The sequence below is a fragment of the Canis lupus genome, chromosome 32 (genome assembly GCF_048164855.1).
Source record: "Canis lupus baileyi chromosome 32, mCanLup2.hap1, whole genome shotgun sequence".
Classification (NCBI taxonomy): Eukaryota; Metazoa; Chordata; class Mammalia; order Carnivora; family Canidae; genus Canis; species Canis lupus.
Window position 1 is genome coordinate 13,744,978 of NC_132869.1, and position 12,024 is coordinate 13,757,001.

At 40.2% G+C, this 12,024-nt stretch overlaps 1 protein-coding gene across 8 annotated transcripts in view; it reads right to left on the reverse strand.

The window, feature by feature from the left end:
* Positions 1-12,024, reverse strand: part of TP53BP1 (tumor protein p53 binding protein 1) — a 102,050-nt gene that overhangs the window by 89,052 nt on the left and 974 nt on the right. For 3 of the 8 annotated variants that reach the window (XM_072809256.1, XM_072809257.1, XM_072809250.1), the window contains exon 1: positions 11,664-11,848. The exons of 1 other annotated variant lie outside the window; for it this stretch is intronic. The gene's annotated coding sequence lies outside the window, so the exon portion shown is untranslated. 4 more of the 8 variants (XR_012022815.1, XR_012022816.1, XM_072809253.1 and 1 more) reach the window with 4 other exon arrangements.

A 12,024-nucleotide genomic window follows, 5' to 3' on the forward strand; every position in this document is an offset into this window, starting at 1 on the left:
ATTTGTTCTGTAAAATTTCCAGCACTGTGGATTTTTTTATTGCATCCCTGTGGTGTCATCTGACGTATTTCTTTGTCTCTTCTTATTTCCTATAAATGGGCAGTTAGATATACTTACTATGATTTATGCTCCATTTTCTCTTTTTTGGTAAGAATATTTCATAAGTGCTATCATTTACGTCCTATTGCATCTTATCAGAAGACATATAACATCTGGTTGAATGTATTTTTATTTTGTTAAAATTGATAAATAGACTCAAATGTAACATTTGATAGTAACTATTTTTTTACTTGATAGTTTAGCAGTCATTGGTAATCATTACCTAGCTGCACTATTTCACTAAGAGCTGCAAAAGAGTGATATTCTAATTTTAACATGCTGTCTACATTTACTAGCTGGAATTCTTTTATAAGTAAGAACTTTTCCTTCATCAAATATTTGATTACCTAAGGAAAGGCAGGATGAATGGCTTGATTCTTTCTTTTGATTTACTAGTTTTCAAATTAATGACTTGAGATTCTCTACATAATAGGGAATAGTTCCCCAAATAATGAAATTCCTTAGCATACTCCCAAGATGACCAGTGAGATTTTTGTTTTTACTGCCACTATGAACTCATGGATTTTAACACAATTGGTGTATTCAATATACTGCAGTTATTGTTCACTTTGAAATGCATATTGTCACATTTTTGGACTGTGGAAATCCCTTCAGATTAGCTCCAGAGTCCTTTTATTATGAGTCCACTGGTCTTTGGTAGGTTCCCTGTTTTCTGTTATAATAAGATGTTCCAGGTTCATCTTGTTTGTTTCATACTCCAGATCTGGAATCAGATGCTTCTTCTCTAAGAAGCCCTAGTTCATTTTAGTAGTAAATGACATTTAAAGACCACAATCTGGATGGTTGGAAAGCTTATTGCTAACATTGGATTGGTCATTGTTTTTGCTTTTTCCAATTAAATTTTAAGATTTCAGGGTTTTTACCCAAGTTTCTTGATTTTATATTTGTATCTCTCTTATGATCAACATCTTAGTTCCTGGTAAAGTTAACATAATTTGGTTTATTCTGTTCTCTCTATATATCTATATATAGATGTTTCAGAAAAAATACCAATATTATCACTAATGAGACAATTAATGAAAACAGTTTAACACTTCTTTGCAGTTTATTTTTTCCTTTGGATACATCTCATTAAAAATGTACAGTTAAGACTAATGCTACATGGATGAATCTTGGAGACATTATGCTAAGGGAAATAAGCCAATCACAAAAAGACAAATACTATATGATTCCACTTCTTTGATGCACTTATATACCTTATATATTTATATAGAGTAGTAAAAATCATAGAGGTGGAAAGTAGAATGGTGGCTGCTAGGATCTGGTTGCGGGAATGGGTTGTTGTTATTTAATGGGTATAGAGTTTCTGGGGGTTTTGTTTTTGTTTTTTTTTAAGATTTTACTTATTTATTCACGAGAGACACAAAGAGAGAGGCAGAGACATAGGTAGAGGAAGAACAAGGGTTCCTGCAGGGAGCCTGGATCCCAGGATCACACCCTGAGCCGAAGGCAGATGCTCAACCACTGAGCCACAGGTGCCCCCAAGAGTCTCTGTTTTATGAGATAAAAAGAGGAATAGAGATGGATAGTGGTGATGGCTGCACAACATTATGAATGTATTTAGTATCACTGAACCATGTACTGAAAATTGACTATAATGGGAAAAAATTGCTATAATGGTAAATTTTATGTGTATTTTATTTTAATGATTTATTTATTTATTTGACAGAAAGAGAAAGAGCAAGCACAAGCAGGGGGAGCGGCAGAGGGAGAGGGAAATACAGGCTTACCGCTGAGCAGGGTGCCCAATGTGGGGCTCCATCCCAGGGTCCTGGGATCATGACCTGAGCCGAAGGCAGATGCTTACCTGACTGAGCCACCAGGCACCCCTAGTATGTAGTCTTTTATAGTCAGCTTCTTTTATTCAACATAACAGTTTTGACATTCATTCAAGACATTGCATGCATTAGTAGTTCATTCTTTTTTATTGCTCAGTAGTATTCTATCGTATATATGTTCCACATTTTGTCAGTTCTCCTATTGATGGATATTTGGGTTGTTTTAAGACCATTATAAACAAAGCTGCTATGAATATTCATAAATAGGTCTTTTGTGAACATGTGTTCATTTCGCCTGTGTAGTTATCTAAGAGTGGAACAGCTGGGTCCCAGGATAGGTATTTGCTTAACTTTATATAAATTGCCGGGGGGGGGGGCGGTGCGTGGGGGCACCTGGGTGGCTCAGACACTTAAGAGTCTGCCTTCAGCTCAGGTCATGCTCTCAGGGTCCTGAGAGTGAGCCCCGCGTCAGGCTCCCTGCTCAGCAGGGAACCTGCTTCTCCCTCTAACCCTCCCCCTGCTTGTGTTCTCTCTCTTTATCTCTCTCAAATAAATAAATAAAATCTAAAAAAAAAAAAAAAGAAACTGCCAAGGATGCCTGGGTAGCTCAGTAGTTGAGTGTTGCCTTTGGCCCAGGTCATGATCCCAGGGTCCCGGGATCGAGTCCCGCATCGGGCTCCCCACAGGGAGCCTGCTTTTCCCTCTGCCTGTGTATCTGCCTCTTTCTATGTGTCTCTCATGAATAAGTTAAAAAATATATCTTATAAGAAACTGTCAGTTTTTCAAAAAGTTGTATAATTTTATACTCCCACTAACAACATGGGAAAAATTCAGGTGCTGCACATCTCACTAAGATTTGGTATTGTCATTGTAAAGTAGTATCTCATTGTATTCTTTAGTAAACATTATAGATCATTTATGTACAATAAAATGTGCTATTTTAAGTGTAGCATTTGATAAGCTCAACAAGTGCACGTATGTGTATATGTGTGTGTGGCCACCACTATAGTCAAATATAGAACATTTTCACCACCCCAGAAAGTTCCCTTACGTCCCACACCCCTACCCCCAAACAACCACTTAGTTGCTTTCTATCACTGTAGATTAGTTTTTCCCATTCTGGAATTTCATATAAACTTATTGATGCAGTATGTACTTGCAGCAACCATGAAAACACACCACTGAAATCTGCTTCCAGGGAGCACAAATGACTAATGACTCCATCAGCTGCCACTCTGGATCTACCAACACATTTTCACCAAAGCCACACTTTCTGCAGACTGATCCCAGCCAATGACAGAGCACAGCAGGACTACAAAAGCAGACCTAATGCTGTAATATACGAGATGCCTTCAAGGGGTGCCCTTGACTTGAAGACAATTTTTTTAAAGATTTTATTTATTCATGAGAGACACACACAGAGAGAGAGAGAGGCAGAGACACAGACAGAAGGAGAAGCAGGCTCCTCACAGTGAGCCTGATGCAGGACTCGATCCCGGGCCCCAGAATCACACCCTGAACCAAAGGCAGACGCTCAACCACTGAGCCACCCAGCCATCCCAAAGACAATTTTTTTTTAAGATAAAAAATTTACTGAATTTTTTTTTCCTGCTAGGACCTGTTCTTCAGGTACATTTTAATATTCATTAGGTCTTAGGTTAATGGATACATTAAAACGATAGATTTGCTCATTTTTTTATTTGCTCATATTTTTATTTTTATTTTTTATTTTTTTAAAGATTTTATTTATTTATTCATAGAGACCCACAGAGAGAGAGAGGCAGAGATACAGGCAGAGGGAGAAGCAGGCTCCACGCAGAGAGCCCGACGTGGGACTCGATCCAGGGTCTCCAGGATCAGGAGGCGCTAAACCGCTGTGCCACCGGGGCTGCCCTGCTCGTATTTTTTAAGATAAAATTGGTGTATGACATTAGTTTCCGGTGTACAACACAATAATTTAATATTTGGGTTTTTTTTAAGATTTTATTTTTAAGTAATCTCTATACCTACTGTGGGTCTCAAACTCACAACCCCTATGTCAAGAGTCACATGCTCCACCAATTGAGCCAGCTAGGCACCCCAATAATTTAATATTTGTATACTACAGTACTTGTATACACTACACTATTTGTAGATATACAAGTAAAACCTTTAAAAAAAAACAAGTAACAGTGTCTAACTTCCAACACTATGTCATAAAAGGGCATTGCAGCTTACTCTTCTCTTTGCTCACTTGCTCTGAGAGAAGCCAGCTGCCATGCCATGAGGGTACTCAAGTAGACCTAGGGAGAAGCCTACCTGAGGAGGAACTGAGGCTTCCTGCCAACAGTCATGTGACTGAGCAATATTGGAAGCAGATATCCAGCCTCAGTCAAGCCTTCAGATTACTGTAAACTCAACCAACAACTTGACCACAACCTCACAAAACACCCTAAGCTAAAATCACTCAACTAATTTGCTCCTGAGTTTCAGGTCCTTAAAAACTATGTGAGATAATAAATATTTGCTATTTTAAGCTGCTAAATTTTGGGTTGATTTGTTTCAAATTGATAGATAACTGATATACTCCCCAGATAAATCTCTTACACATCAAATTATGTGTTGGCACTAGTTCTCCAGGAGACCAACTAACAATATTCTTTTGTATTTTGTTTCCTTTGTTCAAAATGATGTTTTTTATTTTTTGTCTAGGTTGTGTACACTTGTACTTTCTTTTATCTTATTAATAGCTGTTTTAAAAAATATTTTGTTTATTTGACAGAGAAAGAAAGAGAGAGCATAAGCAGGGGGAGCAGCAAGCAGAGGGAGAAGCCAGCTCCACTGAGCAAAGAGCCTGATGTGGAGCTCAATCCTAGAACCCTGGGATCATGACCTGAGCTGAAGGCAGATACTTAACTGACTGAGCCACCCAGGTGCCCTCTTTTTATCTTTATATTGCATGAAGATACCACAATTTGCCTATTCATTCTCCTATTGATAGACATTTGGGTTGTTTCCAGTTTTTGGCTATTATAAATAAAGTTGCTATAATCAGCCATCACAAGACTTCTTGTGGACACATGTATTTTCACTTCTCTTGGATAAATGTCCAGGAGTGGAACTACTAAGTCACAGGATAGGTATTTGTTCAATTTTACAAGAAACCTACAATAGTTTTCTGAAGTGGTTATAATATTTTATACTACTGTTAGCAGTATATGAGAGTTCTTTTTTTTTAATTTTTTTTTTATTTATTATTTATGATAGTCACAGAGAGAGAGAGAGAGAGGCAGAGACATAGGCAGAGGGAGAAGCAGGCTCCATGCACCGGGAGCCCAATGTGGGATTCGATCCTGGGTCTCCAGGATCGCGCCCTGGGCCAAAGGCAGGCGCCAAACCGCTGCGCCACCCAGGGATCCCATGAGAGTTCTATTTGTTCCTACTCATGCTAAAATTTGGTGTTATGGGTCTTTTAATTTTTGCCATTTTTGGATGTTAAGTGATAGTGCACTGTGGTTTTAATTTGTATTTCCCCAGGACTAATTATGAGCACTTTTTCCTGTACTTATTGGCCATTTATACATCTTCTCTTGTGGCAACCACTCAAATTGTCCACTTTATAATTGGATTATTTTTTCTTTATTGATGTGATCTAAAAAATATACTTTGGATCAAATTATTTTCAGATTGGTCATTTTGAGTTAATTTTGGTTCATACTTCTCTAAAACATTTATATGGCTTCAAAGTCAAATTTACAAAATAAGTTAAATTTTTAAAAGTCTACTTCCCATCCCTGGTTGCTTCACAATCTGCTTCTTCTTTCCTATAGGTAACTTTTTTTTCTTTTTAAGTTTTTGGTTTATCTTTAGAGTCATTATTTATTCTCTTTCTCTCTCATTCTTAATTTGGTCAGACAGGAAATAAGCTGGCTCTACCTTTAAAATACTGTGTGTCTAGAATCCCATCGAGTCTTACCATCTCCACTGATATCACTTAAGTCTGAGTTGCATCATTGCTCACCCATTACTTATGGCAAGATCTGTGACTGGCTTCCCACTTTAGTCCTTACGACATTTACAGTCCATTCTCTCTCTCTCTTTTTAAAAATAATTTATTTATTCATGAGAGAGGCAGAGACATAGGCAAAGACAGAAGCAGGCTCCATGCAGGGAGCCCAATGTGGGACTTGATCCTGGTTCTCCAGGATCACACCCTGGGCTGAAGGCAGATGCTCAACTGCTGAGCCACCCAGGCGTCTCCTACAGTCTATTCTCAACACAGCAAAGTGATCCTGTAAAAAGTCTAAGCAAACCACACCACTCCTCTTTTAAGAGCTTGCATATCTTCCCCATTTCAGAGACAAAACCAAAGTCCAACAGGGGCACCCAGGGGCACCTGGCTGGCTCAGTTGGTTAAGTGTCTGACTTTTGATTTCAGCTCAGGTCACGATCTCAGAATTGTGAGATCAAGCTCCACCTCAGACTCCACAGTCAGTGGGGATTCCGCTTGAGATTCTTTCTCCTTCTGCCACTCCTCCTACCCCGTGCTTGCTCACATGCTCTCTGTCTCAAATAAATAAATATTAAAAAAAAAAAGGCAGGCCCTTGTGATAGGTCCCCATTATCTCCCTGATCTCATCTCCTATGCTTCCTTCTCTTACTCTTCCACTCCAGCTACAATGGGCTCCAGCTATTCCTTGGGTGTACTGGGCATACTGCTACTTTGTACTAGCCATCCTCTCTTTCTACAAGACTCTCCTGCGAGATATCCAAGTGACTATCCCCCTTATTAACTTCAAGTTTGCTCAAGTCTCATATTCTCAATGAGGCCAACCCTGACCAGCCCATTTACAACTGCAACCTTTCCTGTCCCTTCACCATTCTTTCCCATCACCACTCCCCATCAGCATTCTCAGTCACCCTTTACTCTACCTTCTTTTTGGCCACAGCACTAATCACTTTCCGACATACTATATCATTTACCTCTTTACAATTTATTATCTGTCTTCCCCACTAGAATGTAAGCTCCACAAGAGCAGGGATCTTCGTGTACTGTGTGTGCTAGCACACAATAAATACTCAATAAATATTACTGAATGAATAAATAAGTAAATGAATTCCAGACATTGTTCTAAGCATATTTAAGAGATTGTCCCACTTAATTTTCTTTTTTTAAAAAAAGATTTTATTTATTTATTCATTAGAGACACACAGAGAGAGGCAGAGACATAGGTAGAGAGAGAAGCAGGCTCCATGCAGGGAGCTTGATGTGGGACTTGATCCCAGGACCCCGGGATCATGATCTGCGCCGAAGACAGACACTAAACCACTGAGCTACCAAGGCAACCCTGTCCCACTTAATTTTCAAAATAGCAATAAGGTGGGATACAATTATTAAAATTTTACAGAAGAGGAAACTAAAGGACAGACAGGATAAGCACCTTGCCCCAGTTCACACAGTTGGCAATTGCAGAAGTCAGTTTCATATAAGCAGCTATGTTTGAGTTCAGTCATACTCCTAAAATCCTTTGTGGAATGAGATGAAATGTTGTTCTACAAAGTAAATCAAAAGGGTAAAGTAAATAAATCACTAAATGAGAATGAAAGTGAACAAAGCATCCAAAGAAAAAGAGACAACCTGAACAGAAAATATAAGAACAATCGAGGGATAGGGTGCTTGGGCAACTCAGTCAATTAAGTGTTCAACTCCTGGTTTCAGTTCAAGGTCATGATCTCAGGGTCATGAGATTGAACCCCACTTAGATTCTACACTCAGCATGGAATCTGCTTGAGATTCTCTCTCCCTCTGCTCCTCACCTCACTCTTGTGCACTCTGAAATAAATAAATAAAACCTTAAAAAAAAGAAATGACTGAGAGAAAGGCAAGTGGTTCAGATTAACTGACTAAGAGTTAATGCAAAGTATTTGCAAGAGGTAATGTTAAAAAGAGAAGTTAGGGAATATTATAAAGGATCTTCAAGAAAGAGCTAAGAAGGAAAGGAAAAGGTAATTCTGGTCTTGTCATACCCAAGCATTCCTTCAAGGAAAGTAACTCTGTTCTACAAATACCTTTAAAAAATAATGTAGGGGCACCTGAGTGGCTGAAGTGGTTGAGCGTCTGCCTTTGGCTCAGGTTGTGATCCTGGGGTCCTGAGATTGAGTCCCACATCAGGCTACCCATAGACAGCCTGTTTCTCCCTCTGCCTATGTCTCTGCCTCTCTCTGTGTGTCTCTCATGAATAAATAAAATTTTAAAAAATTAAAAAAAAATTTAAATGATGTAAAATTTGATTCACACATAGGCATAGGCCTCAAAACTAAGTTACACACTTAGGTTTGGATTATCTTTACCACCATCATCTCTACTACCACAAGAAAATCCTTTGAGGTTCCTGTAGTAAGAAGTAGCTTTGCTCAGAAGGCTAAAAGAAAATGTTAGCCATAGCCAAACACTAACTTCCACCTTCTGGGGCTAATGGAAGGGATAAGGAAAAAAGGTATCTATAAATGTTTCTTTTTCACTTTTGGGAATTATTTTCTTCAACAAAAGAATGTGGGAAGTGAGAGAGGAAAATGGTAACTATCTTCATTGTCCTTTTGAAATGCTCTGCAGGGAGAAAGTAAATCCAGTGCCTGTGCTTTTCCTGTTACTTAATATTAACAAATAGTAATTAGGAAAATTATCCAACAGATAATTACTCTGGGCCTCCTCTGTGTGCCAGATATAGTAATAAATGCAAATTTATCCTCCACCTCAACCTTTTTAGAGATTATTTTACTCAGTGTCTCTGCAGATAAGCCAGCTGTTCACGCTAAGAGGTGACCCCATGGCTGCCGGTATGCATTATGATCATAGTATTTTCCCCAAAAGCCAAGGATAAACCTCTGACACAGCAATCCTGTAATCCAACACGCCTCTGTCTGTGTAAAGAATGCTTTATAGGCAGAACTGAGCACAGAGTGGGAATCTGAGCTGCATGCAGCTCCTTTTGGATATTTTAGTTGATAAAACCATGCAATCCAGCAGAGCAGGCTGGAATTCTGCCAAATGAGCTCAGATCCTCAGAAAAACTAATGACATCCATCAAGCCAGAAGTGAGGGAGGAGTCAGTGTCTTTTCTTTATGAATTATCAGAGCTGGTTTAAGTCCTGTGGAGACCCTAAGCATTAAAAGCATTACAGTGCCCTCCTCTCCCACATACACATAATTCAACATGAGTGCAAGTAATCCTAATAAAGTTCTGATTTGCTCATGAGGACAATGAAATTTTTATTTTATTTTTATCTTTAAAGATTTGACTTATTTATTCATGAGAGACAGAGAGACAGAGAGAGAGAGAGAGGCAGAGACAAAGGCAGGGGAAGAGGCAGTCTCCATGCAGGGAGCCCAATTGGACTCAATGCTGGGACTCCAAGATCATGCCCTGAGCCAAAGACAGACACTCAACTGCTGAGCCACCCAGGCATCCCAGGACAATGAAATTTTTAAATTTAATTTAAATTTAAATGCCAAATATGAAATTATTTCCAGAAAAAAATTAGGAGATGCCCCTCCTACTTTGTTAAATATGTGCATAACTTACCAATTCCATCATTTATCACTAGATATTGTGAACTGGCAAAGGTCTGAGAATCCCTTAACTGGCTTACACTTAGCCAAGGCTACCATTACCTTTCACATTGTTTAAGATTTACACTGTTTTCTGTTGTGTATTCACTGTAGCACACACCCAAGAAAAGAGCCTATAATAGTGTCTTCCATTTGCATCCCCTCTAACCTCCCCTTTCAGTGGTAGATCCCTAGTGATCCCTTCTACAATTCAAGGGTCCTTCATCACAAAAAGTTTGAAAAGTATTGGTTGTACTCACTGTATCTGCCAATCCTACATGATAAAAGAGTGTGGAAGAAACTACAGAATAAGGGAGTCCCCACAAGATCATGTTTGGTCATTCCAGTGGTCAGTGGTTATAGTGGGCTCTATAACCACCACACTTTAATGTGTGTTCCTCACAATCATGCATATCACAGGTGCCCAATAATCCCTTTGGACCAGTCTTTTTTTTTTTTTTTTGGACCAGTCTTTGATTGATGACATCCTTTGACTATTAGGCTCCTGCTGCAGCACACTATTCCTAAACACAAAATAGGTTTTTATATACTTTGCAATTCATGTATATATTTCTTTCATATTTTTATTCAGCTTTCTATGCCTTCTACATATGTACATCAGTGTTTTCTGTCTTGAGTGTTTTAATTCTGGAACATAAATGCTGATGTTAAACTCCATAGTTTTCTTCGTAGAGCCTTTTGCACATGGTGCTGTGTGCCATTTGATGCTTGAAAATATCTTTTTTTTTTAATATCTTCTGATAATATGATGATGATACCAGGATCATCATCTAATGGCTGAGATACTGTTAACCAAGGAAAGAGTAGGGTAATTAAGAGATACCTGCAGTCAATCTTTCTATGACATTTTCTGCTTTTAAAAGAACAGCCTGCTGAATGCTCATCGAGCATATATGTGCAATTTTAGTATCATCATAGTCTGCTGTTACAGCTGTAATTAACAAAACCTAATTCCAGCAGGGCCTGAGATCATAGACCTGAATTTGTGCCCTTATCATCTGATCAGTGTGTGGTCCCTCCCTATACCATTCAGATCTATTGTCTAGCCTCTTTGTCAGACTTGAAAGCAGAGCCTGTGGTTAACTGCAGCTGACCCTTATACCAAGGCCCGGTGCTAGTTAAAGACCTCATCTCTACAGTTGCTATGGAAACTGTCCCCTTCTCCCTACAACCTATTCTGGCTTTCTGCCTCCCGTGGCACTCTTGTCTGATTGCGGAAGAGAAGGCCTGCACATCTCTCCAAGCTTTGCCATTTTCAGATCTGCAAATGGTGGGCTGGAGATGTAGCAGAACATGGTTTCATGTGTCATATAAGGTGAAGCACCACCACCATCTAATGTTCTGCTAGTACTCTTTATTTCTCCTTCTCTGCTACGAAAAGGATTTTCAGGGCCATATCCATTTTTAAAAACTGAGATAAAACTGACAGATATTAGTTTTCAAGTAGGGGCATTCCAAGCTGACTGCAGAATGGACTGGCTGTTTTGCTGTCACACGTGCTCCATGATAAGGACTAGGGCTGCAGTGAGGTACTTAATATGCAGTCACTGTCTAATCCTTCTCAGGGCCTCGAGAGGAGGGGGATTAGAATTAGGAACTGTACTCCTTTCCACCCTGTACTATCCCCAAAGTATAAGGCAAATGAGAGAGAGAGGAAAAAAAAAAAAAAGTGCTGCTGGAGCTCAAGCGTGAAAGACAGATTCTCTATCTGATACATATATGTAGAGAATGATTCAGAATCTTGGGTAAAAGAAGATGCTGGAGTGCAGAGTAGGTGATGGGGACACAGAGGAACGGGGGAGGGAAGACTTAACAGCACACAGCATACACATGATTTTTACAAGAATGATCTAGTCAGTCGTAAAACAGTGCCAGCCTCCAGTCCTCTTTCCCATCCCCTGGTTCCTTGGTTTTGAACAGGTCAGCCCTCTTCGGTTCGAACATCGCCCCTCCTGTTTCGAGAATTCCCCGGAGGAAGTAACACCACTGTCTCCCAAGGTTACCCGACTCACTGTGTCACAGTACTGGTAGTTGGGAAGGTCTTTCCTGCGTTTTACTCAAATCCCCCTTGCTGCAGTCTGAGCTCATTGCACTGGAGTCCTGCACGCGGCAGGGATGGAGACCAGCCAACCACTATCTTCGGAATAACAACTCACCGGGGACTCAGGGCTGGAAGGTCATTCCGTCCCTCCAATCCTGCGCCGCCTTCCTGAGCATTCCCCGGGCCGGGGGCAATGAGGACAAGTGAATCGAGGATGGACTCTAGGACCCCGGCAGGCAGAGACCAAAAAAAAAAAAGTACCAGACAATGACAATACACCGGCGCAGATGGAGTCAACGACACACACTGGGAACCAGAGAGGAGGGACAACATGGCTCCCCCCGTGCGGGCGCGGCTGCGGAGTCGCCAGACAGTACTTATCCGGGAAACATCCTAACTAGAAGCTTCTTCCGGCGCCGAGGCAACCGACTCGCCCTCCACCCGCTCCCTCAGAGCCCCACCCTGCCCAAGTCGGG